The 16,258-nt window shown below is 38.5% G+C and overlaps 2 protein-coding genes across 2 annotated transcripts in view; both read right to left on the bottom strand.

Moving 5' to 3' along the window:
• The window catches only part of LOC126076250 (natural killer cells antigen CD94-like), a 204,283-nt gene that overhangs the window by 107,762 nt on the left and 80,263 nt on the right, over nucleotides 1-16,258 (bottom strand). The gene's annotated exons all lie outside the window — the stretch shown is intronic.
• LOC126075170 (natural killer cells antigen CD94-like) overlaps nucleotides 1-16,258 on the bottom strand; it is a 103,902-nt gene that overhangs the window by 54,317 nt on the left and 33,327 nt on the right. The window lies entirely within an intron of this gene.

Below are 16,258 nucleotides of genomic sequence, written 5' to 3'. Positions count from 1 at the left end.
ATTCTACATATAATTTTTCTATAATATATATACATACAATATTCACTGCACAAAACACAGTTTAAATCTTTTTACTTATATTGACTCATATGTTTATAAAAATGACTCGATAAGGAAGACATTATAAGTATCCTATTTTACCAGTGAGAAAAATGAGGCCTAGAAGGGCTAAGTAGCTTGTCCAAGGTCACTTAAATTTAAAACTTAAGCAATCTTGCTCCAGGGCACATGAGCAATATATGAGAGAGATTTACTTCAAGGGACTAGCTCACACAATTGTGGGGTTCGAAAGTTCAAAACTCATAGGTCAGGTGACAGGCTGGAGACTTATGCTGGCTCACGGGATTGTAGGGCCTGGTAAGTCCAAAATCTATAGGTCAGGCACTGGGTGGAAACTTCCGCAGGCTTGCATCCCAAGATCTGTAGGTCAGGAGAGGGAAAATTACAGTTGAGAGAGAAAGAGGGAGAGAGTTCTGACAAGTATCTATTCATAGTCTGAAGGCAGACAATAACCTAAGACCACTTTCAACTGCTTGATTGATTACATTAGATTACATTACACAAGATTGTTACATTATATTACACTACGTTAAAGAACAGCAACTAGTATTTGGCCAAACCACTGGCAATCATAGCTTAGCCAAGCTGACACATACAATTAAACATCAGACCTCCCATTACTGTGATATGTACACGCAGACACACATACACATCTGTGCCCTAAAGCTCCCTTACCTGATGTGATGGTTAAAGTTGTGTGTCAACTGGCTGGGCCATGATTCTCGGTGGTTTGGCAGTTATGATATAGTTCAACACCTATGTAATGATGTAATCACCTTCATGGTGAGATCTGCTATGAGCAGACAATGAGTTGAAAGGGAATTTCCTTGCAGGTGTGGCCTGCATTCAATATGTGTGAACTTGCTGGCAAGCTGGCTGACTTTTCCTCACCCTGAATCCTGCAGCTGCCTCCTGTTCTGTTCATCTGACCTCCAGTTCTTGGGACTTGAGCTAGCAACATACCTACCAATCTTGGGATTTGTCAGTGCCCACAGCCTGTGAGCCAGAAGCCTGTTGTCTGACCTGCAGATCTCAGCAGGAGAAGCCTCCAGCCTAACCCATGGACTTGGGACTTTCCAGTCTCTACAACCATGTGTACCATTTCTTTGATATAAATGTTTCTCTGTCTCTCTCTCTCTATATAAACAAACAAAAAAACTTATTGCCATCAAGTTGATTCTGTTTTTTCTATAGGACAGTGGGGTTACAGGACAGAGTAGAACTGCCCCGCAGAGTTTCCAAGGAGCACCTGGTGGATTCAAACTGAGAACCTTTTGGTTAGCAGCTGTAGCACTTACCCACTACACCACCAGGGCTCCATATATATGTATATGTATACATGCTTCACTGGTTTTGCTTCTGTAGAGACCCCAGCCTAAAACACCCGCTTAAGTCCAAACTTCAGTGCTTCACTCACTTTGCCTTGTAATTTGCTTTCAACACCTTACTCTCCAATGTTCCAGTCCCTTAAGATCCTTTGAACATGACTGTAGCTGTTCTAATAAACCTTATTTTTACTAATATGTTAAGTATTGTAGTTATTTATTGTGTTATCTCATTCAGATAATATTCTGTTATTTTCACTAACACTTTTATGTCTTCAAAAGAGAACTCTAGTGGGAATTTCAAATATAAGATAGATAGGTAGACTGCGTGTCTTGAGAGCAGGAACCTTGATCTATAATGTCTCTGGACATACAATATGTCGTTCATTCTCATATAAAAGCAAACTCCATCCAAAATAATTTCATGGGTTTTTTGCTGCCTTTTTTTTTTTTTTTAAGCATTATAATATTCCTAGGGAGTGCAAAATGTTTACATAATTGGCTGTTCACTGAAAGGTTGGAAGTTCAAGTCTGCCCAGATGCATCTTTGAAGAAAGTCCTGGCAATCTACTCCCAAAAATCAGACACTGAAAACCCTATGGAGTATAGTTTTACCCTGGTACACATAGGGTTGCCTTGAGTGAGAATCACCTTGGCCATAACTAACGAAAACTAAAAACCAAACTCATTGATGTCAAGTTGATTCTGACTCGTAGTGACCCAACAGGAAAAAGCAGAACTGCCCCATAGGTTTTCCAAGAAGCAGCTGGTGGATTCAAACTGCTGACCTTTTGGTTAACAGCCGTAACTCTTAAGTGCTTTGCCACTAGGGCTCCAACAATAAGCTGATTTGGTGTTTTTTTACTATTCCTATAGATGAACCTTTTTGTAAAGATGAGCTTTTCATCAAAAACAACAACAACAAAAAACAACTTGATTTCTCAGCTTCCATGAATTCAAAAATTTTCCATCTTTTTAATTTGTGTACATTGTGTTTATAAAGTTGCCTTTACTCAACCACCATAATTGCTAAAATCTAGATCCTCACTGAAAATGTGAATGTGAAATTTCCTTCATAGCTTTTATGCAAATCCAGGTTGAAAGACATGATGTTTATAAAAATGATTCCTTACCTAATTTGAAATCTACCATCCTTTTTTTCTGAACATCTTATTGTGCTTTAGGTGAAATTTTACACAGCAAATTAGTTTCCCATTGAACAATTTATGCACAATTTTTTCCAATGTATTCTGGTCTCAGGCTAGAGGAGGCTGTGGTTCATGGGGGCCATTAGTCCTATAGACTATTTGCTTCCTTGAGCCTTTGGTTTCCTTCACCCTCCTTTGCTCCACATGGGAAGGGACCCATAGCTGTATCTTAGAAGATCACTCGCAAGCTTTAAGATCCCAGACACTACTCACCAAACAAGTATGTAGAACATTATCTTATAAACTATGTTAGGTCAATCGACCTAGTTGTCCCCCAGCACTACGGTCCTGAGCCTCAAGCCCAGTAACTTAGACCCACCAAGTGTTGGACGTATGTCTAAGAAGTTTCCATAACTGTGCCTTCTATGTGCTCTATTATGTGTATGAATATACATGCAGCACATACAAATATGTATATACAAATGCTTACAACTATACGTATATATGCACAGACATGTACCCCCATACACCCTCCACACCTATGTAGCATACATATCTACCTATATAACCACTCACAAATTGTTGGTTGTCATTGCTGTTGTTGCAGAATTGTGTATGTTATAGCATCTACCATAGTTGTCCTTCACTCGTAGATATCTATCCCTCAGTGTCTTCATTTACCTTGGTCACATTGTGCTGACTTCTCCAATATTTTCTGTTGCCTTTACCAGAATTAACATGTGTCTACTATTTAGTGATTCTCCCTTTCTTCCCTCCCATCGCTGATAGCCATCAAAGAACACTGCTTTCTGTGCTTCAACTTACTCTTGAATTTTTATAAAGTGGTACCATGCAACATTTGCTCTTTTGTGATGGATTTATTTCACTCAGCATAATGCCCTCCAGATTCATCCACGTTAATTTTCACACGCTAGTCATTATTCTTTATTATTGCATGGTGTCTCATTGTATCTATATACCAGAAGATCTACCCTTTCCTGGTTTTAGTGTTGGACAACACCAAATCAGCAGAAACCTGCCTAATTTTGCTCATTTTTTGTCCGGTATGAAGATGTCTTAATTGGTATGAGCTTAAGATTTTGCCTACAGCTTTTGTATTTGGATGGAACAAATTTATGAGAATTGTGACAGAATAGACACAGAAAGGGATTATTCCTTGTCTTAGCCATCTAGTGCTGCCATAACAGAAATACCACAAGTGGATGGCTTTAGCAAAGAGAAAATTATTTCCTCACAGTAAAGTAGGCTAAAAGTCTAGATTCAAGGCATCAGCTCCAGGGGAAGGCTTTTTCTCTTTGTCAGCTCTGGAGAAAGGTCGTTGTCCTCAATCTTCCCCCGGTCAAGGAGATTCTCAGGCCCAGGGACTCCGTGTCCAAAGGACGCACTCTGCTCCAGGTGCTGCTTTCTAGGTGGTATGAGGTCCCCACTCTCTGCTTGTTTCCCTTTCCTTTTATCTCTTGAGAGATAAAAGGTGGTTCCGGCCACACGCCCAGGGAAACTCCCTTTACCTTGGATCAGGGAGTTAACCTGTGTAAGTGTGCTGCTACAATCCCACCCTAATCCTCTCAACATAAAATTTCAATCACGAAATGGAGGGCAACCATAAAATACTGAGAAACATGGCCTAACCAAGTTGATATACACAATTGGGGGGGGGGAGGGGAACATAATTGAATCCATGACATAACTATACTTTTACTACTATCAGGATCAGTTATTTTGAGGGAATTATTCTAGTTTTCCAGAACCATGCTTTGTGATATTGAAATCATTCATTCTTTTCTTAGTTCATTGACTCAGAAGTAAAAAAGTCAGCAAAGACATTTCCAATAGAATAACTCCAGCCTCAGGTTACAAGTATATACATACACACAAACACTTTCCACATATATATGTATAAACCCACCCACTGCTGTCGAGTCGGTTCCGACTCATTATGTATACATATTCAAAAACTATTTGCCATTGAGTCAGTTCTGACTTATCGTGCCCTCATGTGTATCAGATTAGAATTGCACACCCAGGATCTCTCCCTTTCTTTCTCTCTCTCTCAATCCCTGGTGATTCAGTGATTAAGTGCTTGGCTGCTAAATGAAAGGTTGCTGGTTCTAACCTGCCAGCTGTGCTCCAAAGGAAAAAGATGTGGCAATCTGTTTCTGTGAAGATTTACAGTCTTGGAATCCCTATGAGACAACTCTACCCTGTCCTATAAGGTAACTACGAGTCAGAGTCAACTTGATGGCAACGGATTCGGTTTTACATACACACACACACACACATATACATCTACATGTACACATTATGTATCTAAGGAGTCCTGGTGGCGCAGTGGTTAAAGTCATCAACTTCTAACTGAAATGGCAGCAGTTGGAAACCACCAGTGGCCCTGTGGAAGAAAGATGTGGCAGTCAGCTTTCATAGAGGGCCTTGAAAATCCTATGGGTTCACTATGAGTTGGAATCGACTTGACAACCGTGGCATATTTATGTATATATGTTTTCATTGTTTTTATTTTTTATTTCTTCCTTTGATTCTTTGAAAACAGCAAACCAAGTTTGATTCCTTTTATAAATATGTTTTTGAAATATTATGTCCTTCCCAAAGATGCAAGATATCTCCCCTTAAGTGTCCTCCCCTCCTCTAGTGTCCACTGAAGGTCACCATACTCTCTTTCCTGAAATTTCCTACTTATCCAGTACCCTCGTTCAAGGCAAATGGCGAGTCCAATAACTACAACGTCATTCAAACCTGAGCAAACACCTGGGGAAAGGAAACTGAGGTCCACTTAACACATGTACAGTGACATCTGGTGTCTTTTCACTATCTGCTTATTTATAACAACATTTTTCAGAACATAGTAACAATGAATATTTCAATAGTGTCAAATGGGAAATTTATTTTGATCTTAGTGTTTAGAAAAGTTTTGCATTCTCAGAGTAAAAGAAAATTGTCTGCATTGGGCTGCAGTTTATTATCTCCTTTTAGGCTGGGGAAGGGATTTCGAGGTAAGAAAAAGCACTGTGACATGGTTAAGAGTCTTTGTATACCTGTCAGTAACAAACCTATTAGCAAACAATCATTTTTTATAGACAGTTCTTATCTACAAATTGTTTTCCATGTAATCCAACCCTTTGTTTATGATTGTTTATGGGAGAAAAAAAGGGATTTATGGGTCATGTTACCCTGGAAAATGTCATGCAAACCCTGTAAACATCTAAGTATGAAATGGAGATGTATTCCCCTCAATGATACCTATGAAAAAACTGACATATGGCACAAACACATACATATATGTTTAAAACCCATTACTGTCAAGTCCATTCTGACTCACAGCAACCCTATAGGACAGAGTAGAACTGCCTCACAGGGTTTCCAAGGAGCGCCTGGTGGATTCAAACTACTGACCTTTTGGTTAAGCAGCTGTAGCTCTTAACCACTACGCCACCAGGGTTTCCATATATATGTGTGTGTGTGTATATATATAAATATATATATATGTACGTATGCGTGTGTGTATATATTTATGTATGTGTGTGCTCAAAACACTAACTTTCAGGAAAGCGAGGTGAGAATGAGACTTCCCTATATAGTATGCCATACAAAGAACTAAAATGAGATTGATATATATTATTCCATATTAAGTCAAATTTATTTAAAATTTTAGAGGGAATTTACAGGAATGTATTTGTATGCATAAAACTACATAAAATTTAATATCAAAAACCCATACAATAATGTAAAAATATTCACAAAATTCTTTACCTTGATACATTATAATTTCAGGTATAGGCACGGACATTTTAACAATTTTAAAGCATGTGGCTTCAAATACATGTAAAGTGTATGAAAAGACATAAATGTCAACATTTTGCAGACCCCAGAAGTAGATAATTTGTATCTATGTAGGAAGTGGAGATACTAATTTTGTTAATCCTGGATCTGCATTACACCTCCCTGCTCCCCTTGCCCTGCCATGTCCCAAGAAACACTAAATAAGCTGTTGCTTACAGATATAAGGATTCTTTTCCCCACAGGGTTCATCTAAAACTCTTTGTTTGGACTATACACTATAGAGTTCTTGGGGTTCAAAGCCTGAAACAATGAAAATCTGCAATGAAGAAGAAAATGTTGACACGTAAGAAAAGGAAATGAGAATATTTATGATACTGTTGTTTTTGATTAAACAATAGAATTTTTTAAGTATTTGAATGAGATATTAATATATTAAGGCATGCATTTATTATGTTTTTCATTTAATAGTCACAATTTTTATGATTTCAGAATACAAAGTTACATAAAAAGGAGTCATCTCCATAATCATAGGATTGAGGCCAGGGATCTTTTTTTTTGATTAGTTGTAATTTCTGTTGTCTTTAATGGTTTTGATGTATGATATATTTACTTACATTTTGTTTAAAGATGTATTGGCTAATCTAGTCTAGGAAGATAAATCAAAGTGAACAATTTGTCACTGCATGATGTTGCAAGTCCCATGTTTAGAAGTAACAGTGATGTTCAAAGTTTACATGAATATAGAAGATAAGCCCAGAATCCACTACTCATCTGTCCATTTGTCATACTGTGATGGCTTGCGTGTTGCTGTGATCCTGGAAGCTATGCACACGTATTTCAAATACCAGCAGGGTCACCCATGGTGAAGAGCTTCTAGACTAAGATAGAATATGAAGGAGGACCTGGAAATTTACTTCTGAAAAATTGGACAGTGAGAATCTTCTTAATAGCAGCGGAACATTGCCTGATATAGTGCTGGAAGATGAGACCTTCAGGTTGGAAGGCACTCAAAAATGAGATGGATTGACACATTGGCTGCATTGATGAGCTCAAGCATAACAATGATTATGAGCATGGCACAGGATCAGGCAGAGTTTTGTTCTGTTGTATACAGGGTCAATACGAGTCAGAACTGACTTGGTGGCACCTAACAACAAGAGTAACAACAAGACCAAGATACTTGAAACATGAGAGGATGCTGAGAATATTAGACTCCATCAAAATAAGAAATATACCACTTTTGTGGGCTTCCTCTATGTATGTGAGCTTGTGGGCATGTAAACACAAAAAGTCATATATTAAAAGTTCTTCATTGACATCAGGACACCAACTTTCATGTCACTTGAGCAAAGACTTGGATTTTCTGAGTTGGGCTAAAATCGTATTTAGTTGCACCATTCTCCTTTCAGTCATGTTGTGCCCTAGACAGTTTACCTTTCTTGTAGTGCTCCTAGGTGGTACCTGCACTGAAGAGATCCACAAGAACACACAAGATCACAAAGAACAGACAATGTATCTGAGTACAGAAACTTATAGATCCGGGGAGGGAGCAGAGCTGTCCTCCCACAACCGGGTGCTGCTTGTTTCAATAAAAGAGATCCCAAGCCAGTAAAACTGTTGATGGTAGTTCAAAAAATCCTGCTTGGAAACAAGACAGACATAACAAGCTAACCTGAATCAACCCTGGGATTAATATGCATCAGACTTGGCCTATCAATCACACAAATGAAATTCGTTTTTAACTTCTAATTTAGAAGGTGCAGTCGCAGGGCTCATATTTTTTAAAAGACACATTCCTTTATGAAGAAAAAAACAATACCAAAAAATCTCACTTCACACTGGAGTGAAATATGCTGTAAAGGGAGTCAGAGTTTTCATGGAACACTTTCTTCATAGAGGATCAGCACTGAAGTTTGATTGAAAATCAAAAGTTATCTTAAGGAGTAAATATGGATATAATCTACTAAACCTATACTCCACACAGGTTCGGCACACCGTTACAGAAATTTCCACCTTTTGTTAAGAAGGGGGCTATTTTTATGATGCAGTTTTTCTTGTTACTTGCTGTTAAGTGAATTTTGACTACTGGCAACCGCATGTGTTACAGTGTAGAACCACTCCATAGAATTTTCTTGGCAGTAATCTTTTTTTTTTTTACATGTATTTTTTTTAGTGATTTTTATTGTGCTTTAAGTGAAAGTTTAAAAATCAAGTCAGTCTCTCACATATAAACTTATATACATCTTATTACATACTCCCATTTACCCTCCCCCTAAGAAGTCAGACCGCTCCCTCCTTCCAGTCTCTCCTTTCCTGAATGTTTTGCCAGTTTCTAACCCTCTCTACCCTCCCATCTCCCCTTTAGACAGGAGATGCCAACACAGTCTCAAGTGTCCACCTGATACAAGTAGCTCACTCCTCATCAGCATCTCTCTCCAACCCATTGTCCAGTCCCATCCAAGTCTGTTGAGCTGTCTTCAGGAGTGGTTCCTGTCCTGGGCCAACAGAAGGTTTGGGGACAATGACCACTGGGATTCTTCCAGTCTCAGCCAGACCATTAAGTCTGGTCTTTTTATGAGAATTTGGGGTGTGCATTCCACTGTTCTCCTGCTCCCTCAGGGGTTCTCTGTTGTGCTCCCTGTCAGGGCAGTCATCAGTTGTGGCCGGGCACCATCTACTTCTTCTGGTCTCAGGATGATGTACTTCTCTAGTTCATGGGGCGCTTTCTGTATCTTGGGCTCATAATTATCTTGTGACCTTGGTGTTCTTCATTCTCCTTTGATCCAGGCGGGTTGAGACCAATTGATGCATCTTAGATGGCTGTTTGTTAGCATTTAAGACCCCAGACACGACACTTCAAAGAGGGATGCAGAATGTTTTCTTAATAGAATTTATTTTGCCAATTGACTTAGATGTCCCCTGTAGCCATAGTCCCCAAAACCCCGCCCTTGCTCCGTTGACCTTCGAAGCATTCAGTATATCCAGGAAACTTCTTTGCTTTTGGTCCATTCCAGTTGTGCTGACCTTCCCTGTATTGAGTGTTGTCCTTCCCTTCACCTTAAGTAGTTTTATCTACTATCTAATCAGTAAATAAACCTCTCCCATCCTCCCTCCCTCCTCCATCTCGTAACCACAAAAGAATGTGTTCTTCTCAGTTTAAACTATTTCTCAAGATCTTATAATAGTGGTCTTATACAATATATGTCCTTTTGCATCTGACTAATTTCACTCAGCATAATGCCTTCCAGGTTCCTGCATGTTATGAAATGTTTCACAGATTTGTCACCATTCTTTATCAATGCGTAATATTCCATTGGGTAAATATACCATAATTTATTTATCCATTCATCCATTTATGGACACTTTGGTTGCTTCCAGCTTTTTGCTATTGTAACCAGTGCTGCAATAAACATGGGTATGCATATATCCGTTTGTGTAAAGGCTCTTATTTCTCTAGGATATATTCTGAGGAGTGGGATTGCTGGGTTGTATGGTAGTTCTATTTCTAACTTTTTAAAGAAACGCCAAATAGATTTCCAAAGTGTTTGCACCAATTTACATTTCCACCAGTAGTGTATACGAGTTCCAATCTCTCCACAGCCTCTCCAACATTTATTGTTTTGTGTTTTTTGGATTAATGCCAGCCTTGTTGGTGTGAGATGGAATCTCATCATAGTTTTGATTTGCATTTATGGCTAATGATTGAGAGCATTTTCTCATGTATCTGTTAGCCGCCTGAATATCTTCTTTAGTTAAGTGTGTGTTCATATCCTTTGCCCAAATTTTAAATGGGTTGTTTGTCTTTTTGTGGTTCAGTTTTAACAGAATCATACAGATTTTAGAGATCAGGAGCCAGTCGGAGATGTCATAGCTGAAAATTTTTTCCCAATCTGTAGGTGGTCTTTTTACTCTTTCGGTGAAGTCTTTAGATGAGCATAGATGTTTGATTTTTAGGAGCTCCCAGTTATCTTATTTCTCTTCATCATTTTTAGTAATGTTTTGTATTCTATTTATGCCTTATATTAGGGCTCCTAAGGCTGTCCCTATTTTTTCTTCCATGATCTTTATCGTTTTAGTCTTTATGTTTAGGTCTTTGATCCATTTGGAGTTAGTTTTCGTGCATGGTGTGAGTTATGGGTCCTGTTTCATTTTTTTGCAGATGGATATCCAGTTCTGCCAGCACCATTTGTTAAAAAGACTATCTTTTCCCCGATTAACTGACACTGGGCCTTTGTCATATATCAGCTGCTCATACGTGGATGGATGTATATCTGGCTTCTCAATTCTGTTCCACTGGTCTATGTGCCTGTTGTTTTACCAGTACCAGGCTGTTTTGACTATTGTGGCTGTATAATAGGTTCTAAATTCAGGTACAGTGAGACTTCCCACTTACTTCTTTTCAGTAATGCTTTACTTATGTGGGGCTTCTTTCCCTTCCATGTGAAGTTGGTGATTTGTTTCTCCATCAAATTAAAAAATGTCATTGGAATTTGGATCCGAAGTGCACTGTATATATAGATGGCTTTTGGTAGAATAGACATTTTTACTATGTTAAGTCTTCCTATCCATAAGCAAAATATGTTTTCCACTTATGTAGGTTCCTTTTAGTTTCTTGCACTAGTACTTTGTAGTTTTCTTTGTATAGGTCTTTTACATCCTTGGTAAGATTTATTCCGAAGTATTTTATCTTCTTGGGGGCTACTGTGAATGGTATTGATTTAGTGATTTCCTCTTCGATGTTCTTTTTGTTGATGTAGAGGAATCCAAGTGATTTTTGTATGTTTATCTTGTAACCTGAAACTCTGCCAAACTCTTCCATTAGTTTCAGTAGTTTTCTGGAGGATTCCTTAGGGTTTTCTGTGTACAAAATCATGTCATCTGCAAATAGAAATAATTTTATTTCTTCCTTGCAATCGGATGCCCTTTATATCTTTGTCTATCCTAATTGCTCTGGCTAGGACCTCTAGCACAATGTTGAATAAGAGTGTTGATAAAGGGCATCCTTGTCTGGTTCTCATTCTCAAGGGAAATGCTTCCAGGCTCTCTCCATTTAGAAAGATGTTGGCTGTTGGCTTTGGCTTTGTATAAAAAAAAAAAAAAAAAGTTTTTTTTTTTTTTTGTATACATACCCTTTATTATGTTGAGGAATTTACCTTCAATTCTTATTTTGCTGAGAGTTTTTATCATGAATGGGTGTTGGACTTTGTCAAATGCCTTTTTTGCATCAATTGATAAGATCGTGTGGTTTTTGTCTTTTGTTTTATTTATATGGTGGATTACATTAATGGTTTTTCTCATACTGAACCAACCTTGCATAGCTGGTATAAATCCCACTTGGTCGTGCTGGATTATTTTTTTGACACATTGTTGAATTCTATTGGCTAGAATTTTGTTGAGGATTTTTGCATCTATGTTCATGAGGGATATAGGTCTGTAATTTTCTTTTTTTGTGATGTCTTTACCTGGTTTTGGTATCAGGGATATGGTGGCTTCATAGAATGAGTTAGGCAGTATTCCGTCATTTTCTATGCTCTGAAATACCTTTAGTAGTAGTGGTGTTAACTCTTCTCTGAAAGTTTGGTAGAACTCTGCAGTAAAGCCGTCTGGGCCAGGGCTTTTTTTTTTTTATTGGGAGTTTTTTGATTACCTTTTCAATCTCTTTTTTTTCTTTTGGGTCTATTTAGTTGTTCTACTTCTGATTGTGTTTTTTTTTTTTTTTTTTACTTCTGATTGTGTTAGTTTAGGTAGGTAGTGTTTTTCTAGCAATTCATCCATTTCTTCTAGGTTTGCAAATTTGTTAGAGTACAATTTTTCATACTAATCTGAAATGATTCTTTTAATTTCAGTTGGGTTTGTTGTGATGTTATTTGTTTCCTTTCCTGTATTTCTTTAATCAGTCTGGCCAATGGGTTAACAATTTTGTTAATTTTTTCAGAGAACCAGCTTTTGGCTTTGTTAATTCTGTCAATTGTTTTTCTGTTCTCTCATTCATTTAGTTCAGCTCTAATTTTTATTATTTGTTTTCTTCTGGTGCCTCATGGATTCTTTCGTTGCTCGCTTTCTATTTGTTCAAGTTGTAGAGACACTTCTCTGTTTTTGGCTCTTTCTTCTCTATGTATGTGTGCATTTATCATATAAATTGACCTCTGAGCGCTGCTTTTGCTGTTTCCTAGAGGTTTTGGTAGGAAGTGTTTTCATTCTCATTGCATTCTGTGAATTTCTTTATTCCCTCCTAAATGTCTTCTATAACCCAGTCTTTTTTGAGCAGGGTATTGTTCAGTTTCCAAGTATTTGATTTCTTTTCCCTGATCTTTCTGTTATTGGTTTCTACTTTTATGGCCTTGTGGTCTGAGAAGATGCTTTGTAATATTTCGATGTTTTGGATTCTGCAAAGGTTTGTTTTATGACCTAATATGTGGTCTATTCTAGAGACTGTTCCATGTGTACTACAAAAAAAAAAGCATACTTTGCAACTTTTGGGTGGAGTGTTCTGTATAAGTCTATGAGGTCAAGTTGGTTGATTTTAGCCATTAGGTCTTCCGTGTTTCTATTGAGCTCCTTACTGGAGGTCCTATCCTTCTCCGAAAGTGGTGTGTTGAAGTCTCCTACTATAATTGTGGAGGTGACTATCTCACTTTTCAATTCTGTTAAAGTTTGTTTTATGCATCTTGCAGCCCTGTCATTGGGCGCATAAATATTTAATATGGTTATATCTTCCCGATAAATTGTCCCTTTAATCATTATGTAGTGTCCTTCTTTATCCCTTTGTGGATTTAACTTTACAGTCTATTTTGTCATAAATTGATATTGCCACTCCTGCTCTTTTTTGATTGTTGTTTGCTTGAAATATATTTTTTTCCATCCTTTGAGTTTTTGTTTGTGTCTCTAAGTCTAAGATGTGTCTCTTGTAGGCAGCATATAGACGGATCGTGTTTCTTTATCCAGTCTGAGACTCTCTGTCTCTTTATTGCTGCATTTAGTCCGTTTACATTCAGAGTAATTACAGATAACTGTGTGTTTAGTGCTGTCATTTTGATGCCTTTTTGTGTGTGTTGTTGACAATTTCATTTTTCCACTTACTTTTTTGTGCTGTGAAGTTTTTCTTTGTAAATTGTGTGTTCCTCATTTTCATAGTAGTTTAATTTATGTTTACTAAGTCATTATGTGTTTCTTGGTTCTTATTTTGAGTTATGGAATTGTTAGACCTCTTTGTGGTTACCTTAATATTTACCCCTATTTTTCTAAGTAAAAACCTAACTTGTATCTTCCTATATCGCCTTGTTTTCCTCTCCATATGGAAGATCTATGCTTTCTGTGTTTAGTCCCTCTTTTTGATTATTGTGATCTTTTAGATAATGACTTCAATGATTCCCTCTTTTGAGCATTTTTTTTTTCTTTTTAAAATAAATCTTAGTTTGTTTTTGTGATCTTCCTATTTGAGTTGATATCACGATGTTCTGTTCTGTGACCTTCGGTTGTGTTGGTATCTGATATTATTGATTTTCTGACCAATTTCCTTTAGTAATTTTTGTAGCTTTGTTTTGGTTTTTGCAAATCCTCTAAGATTATGTTTGTCTGCAAATTTTTTAATTTCACCTTCATATATGAGAGTTTTGCTGGATATATGATCCTTGGCTGGCAGTTTTTCTCCTTCAGTGTTCTATATATCTCATTCCATTGCCTTCTTGCCTGCATGGTTTCTGCTGAGTAGTCTGAAATTATTCTTATTGATTCTCCTTTGCAGGAGACCTTTCTTTTATCCCTGGCTGCTTTTAAAATTTTCTCTTTATCTTTGGTTTTGGCAAGTTTGAAGATCATACGCCTTGGTGATTTTCTTTTTGGATCAATCTTATATGGGGTTCGATGAGCATCTCAGATAGATATCTTTTCACCTTTCATGATGCCAGGGAAGTTTTCTGCCAACAGATCTTCAACTATTCTCTCTGTATTTTCTGTTAACCCTCCCTGCTCCGGAACCCCAATCACACGCAAGTTTTTCTTCTTGATACAGTCCCACATGATTTTTAGGGTTTGTTCATTTTTTTAAATCCTTTTATCTGATTTTTCTTCAACTATATCGGTGTCAGTTGCCTTATCCTCCTACTGCCCTGCTCTGCATTCCAATTTCTCGATTCTGCTCCTCTGACTTCCTATTGAGTTGTCTAATTCTGTGATTTTACTGTTAATCTTTTGGATTTCTGAATGCTGTCTCTCTATGGATTCTTGCAGCTTACTAATTTTTCCACTATGTTCTTGAATAGTCTTTTTGAGTTCTTCAACTGCTTTATCAGTGTGTTCCTTGGCTTTTTCTGTAGATTGTCTTATTTCATTTCTGAGGCCATCCCTAATGTCTTGAAGCATTGTGTAAATTAGTTTTTTATATTCTGCATCTGGCAATTCCAGGATTGTATCTTCATTTGGGAAAGATTTTGATTCTTTAATTCAGGGAGTTGTAGAAGCAATCATGGTCTGCTTCTTTATGTGGTTTGATATCGATTGCTGTCTCTGAGCCATCTATAAGTTATTGTAATGATTTATTTTTTATTTGCTCACTGAGTCTTGTTTTGTTTTCTTTCAATATACGTAGATGGGCTACTAGATTGCGCTGTTTTGATTGTTGTAGCCTTTGAATCACTTATGTCTTATTACCAGCTGGTTTGGGCTCTTACTGGATATATATGCCTAAGAGTCCATTCACTATTCTTGAATAGAATCAGCTTAGGTGTTCTGATTTTGGGTCACCAAGTGTGTGGTGTAGACTGTCACCTATTAACCTCGAGGGGTAGTGGAGAAAGTTGTGTGCACCAGATTCTAGTAGCACCAGAGGGTCACACTCCGGGGGGGTGGGCAGGATGCTGACAGCCTTCCCCCATGTGCCAGTGAGGTAGGTGTGGCTCTATTTCTAAAACACTTGGTGGGTGGGCTCTGCAGCTGTACCTTAGGCACCCAACGCATCTACCTCTGAAGATTGGTAGGCATCAGTATCTTCAGACCCCTTTGGCAGGTGGCCAGGTGGTTTGAGTGGAGCTTCAGCCCTCAGTTCCCTGTTGAGGGCTCTGTTTAATAGGTAGAGATATCAGACCTGGAAAACTTGTCTTTCCAGTTATCTGCTAAAACAACTACAGTCAGATCTCTATCAGAATTTCCTTTGCATTATAATAGCTACCTTGTTCCCTGTAGGGATGAAAGCCAAAGACTGAGGATCTCATATGCTTGGCTAGAGCTGGTTCTGTATTTACATTCCAATTTATGGAAATCAGGGAAGGATTTGTCATCCCTGGTTTTTAGTAGCTGCTTCTCTCAGGCCAGGAGAATTGGTTAGGAAAAGCAAAAAAAAAAAAAATCCCCCAGAGCACTTCACTCCCCGGCCCAGGAAATTCCAATGTTAATGAAGCCACCTGGGAAGGGAGGGGAGGGATCAGATAGATGGGAGAGTGTAGCACCCAGGAATATAGACAAAGTTATTTATCTTGCTTGGTTGAGATTGCCCCTGAGGGTCAGGCCCGCGTCCTGTGCTTGTGCTGTCTCAGAAGCCGTGGTCAGCTCCTCCGCTCGCAGTCCAAAGCCCAACACCAATGTTCCCCGGCTGGGACACCACACTCCAGGCTCCAAAACCAGTTGCTGCCTCCGGGTGACTCCTCCTCCTGTCAGCCCCATTGTTGCGCTGCCTGCATGCACTGGCTGGGCTTCCCCCGAGGTCATTTCAGGGGGTTAGGGCTGCGTCCCATGTTTGCACCATCTCAGGAAGCCGTGCTCAGCTCCCCTGTGCCCAGTCCAAAGCCTGGCACCAAGGTTTTCTGGCTGGGACACTGGCTCCAGGCTCCGAGAACAGTCGCTCCTTCTCCATGGTTGCTCGTTCTCTCATCAGCCACGTCAGTGTGCAGCCAGCTTGTGCTGGCTGAGTCTCTACCG

This window comes from Elephas maximus, chromosome 4 (genome assembly GCF_024166365.1).
Source record: "Elephas maximus indicus isolate mEleMax1 chromosome 4, mEleMax1 primary haplotype, whole genome shotgun sequence".
NCBI classification, from domain to species: Eukaryota; Metazoa; Chordata; class Mammalia; order Proboscidea; family Elephantidae; genus Elephas; species Elephas maximus.
The sequence above is the reverse complement of the archived record's forward strand: the minus strand, read 5'-3'. Positions and strand labels throughout refer to the sequence as shown.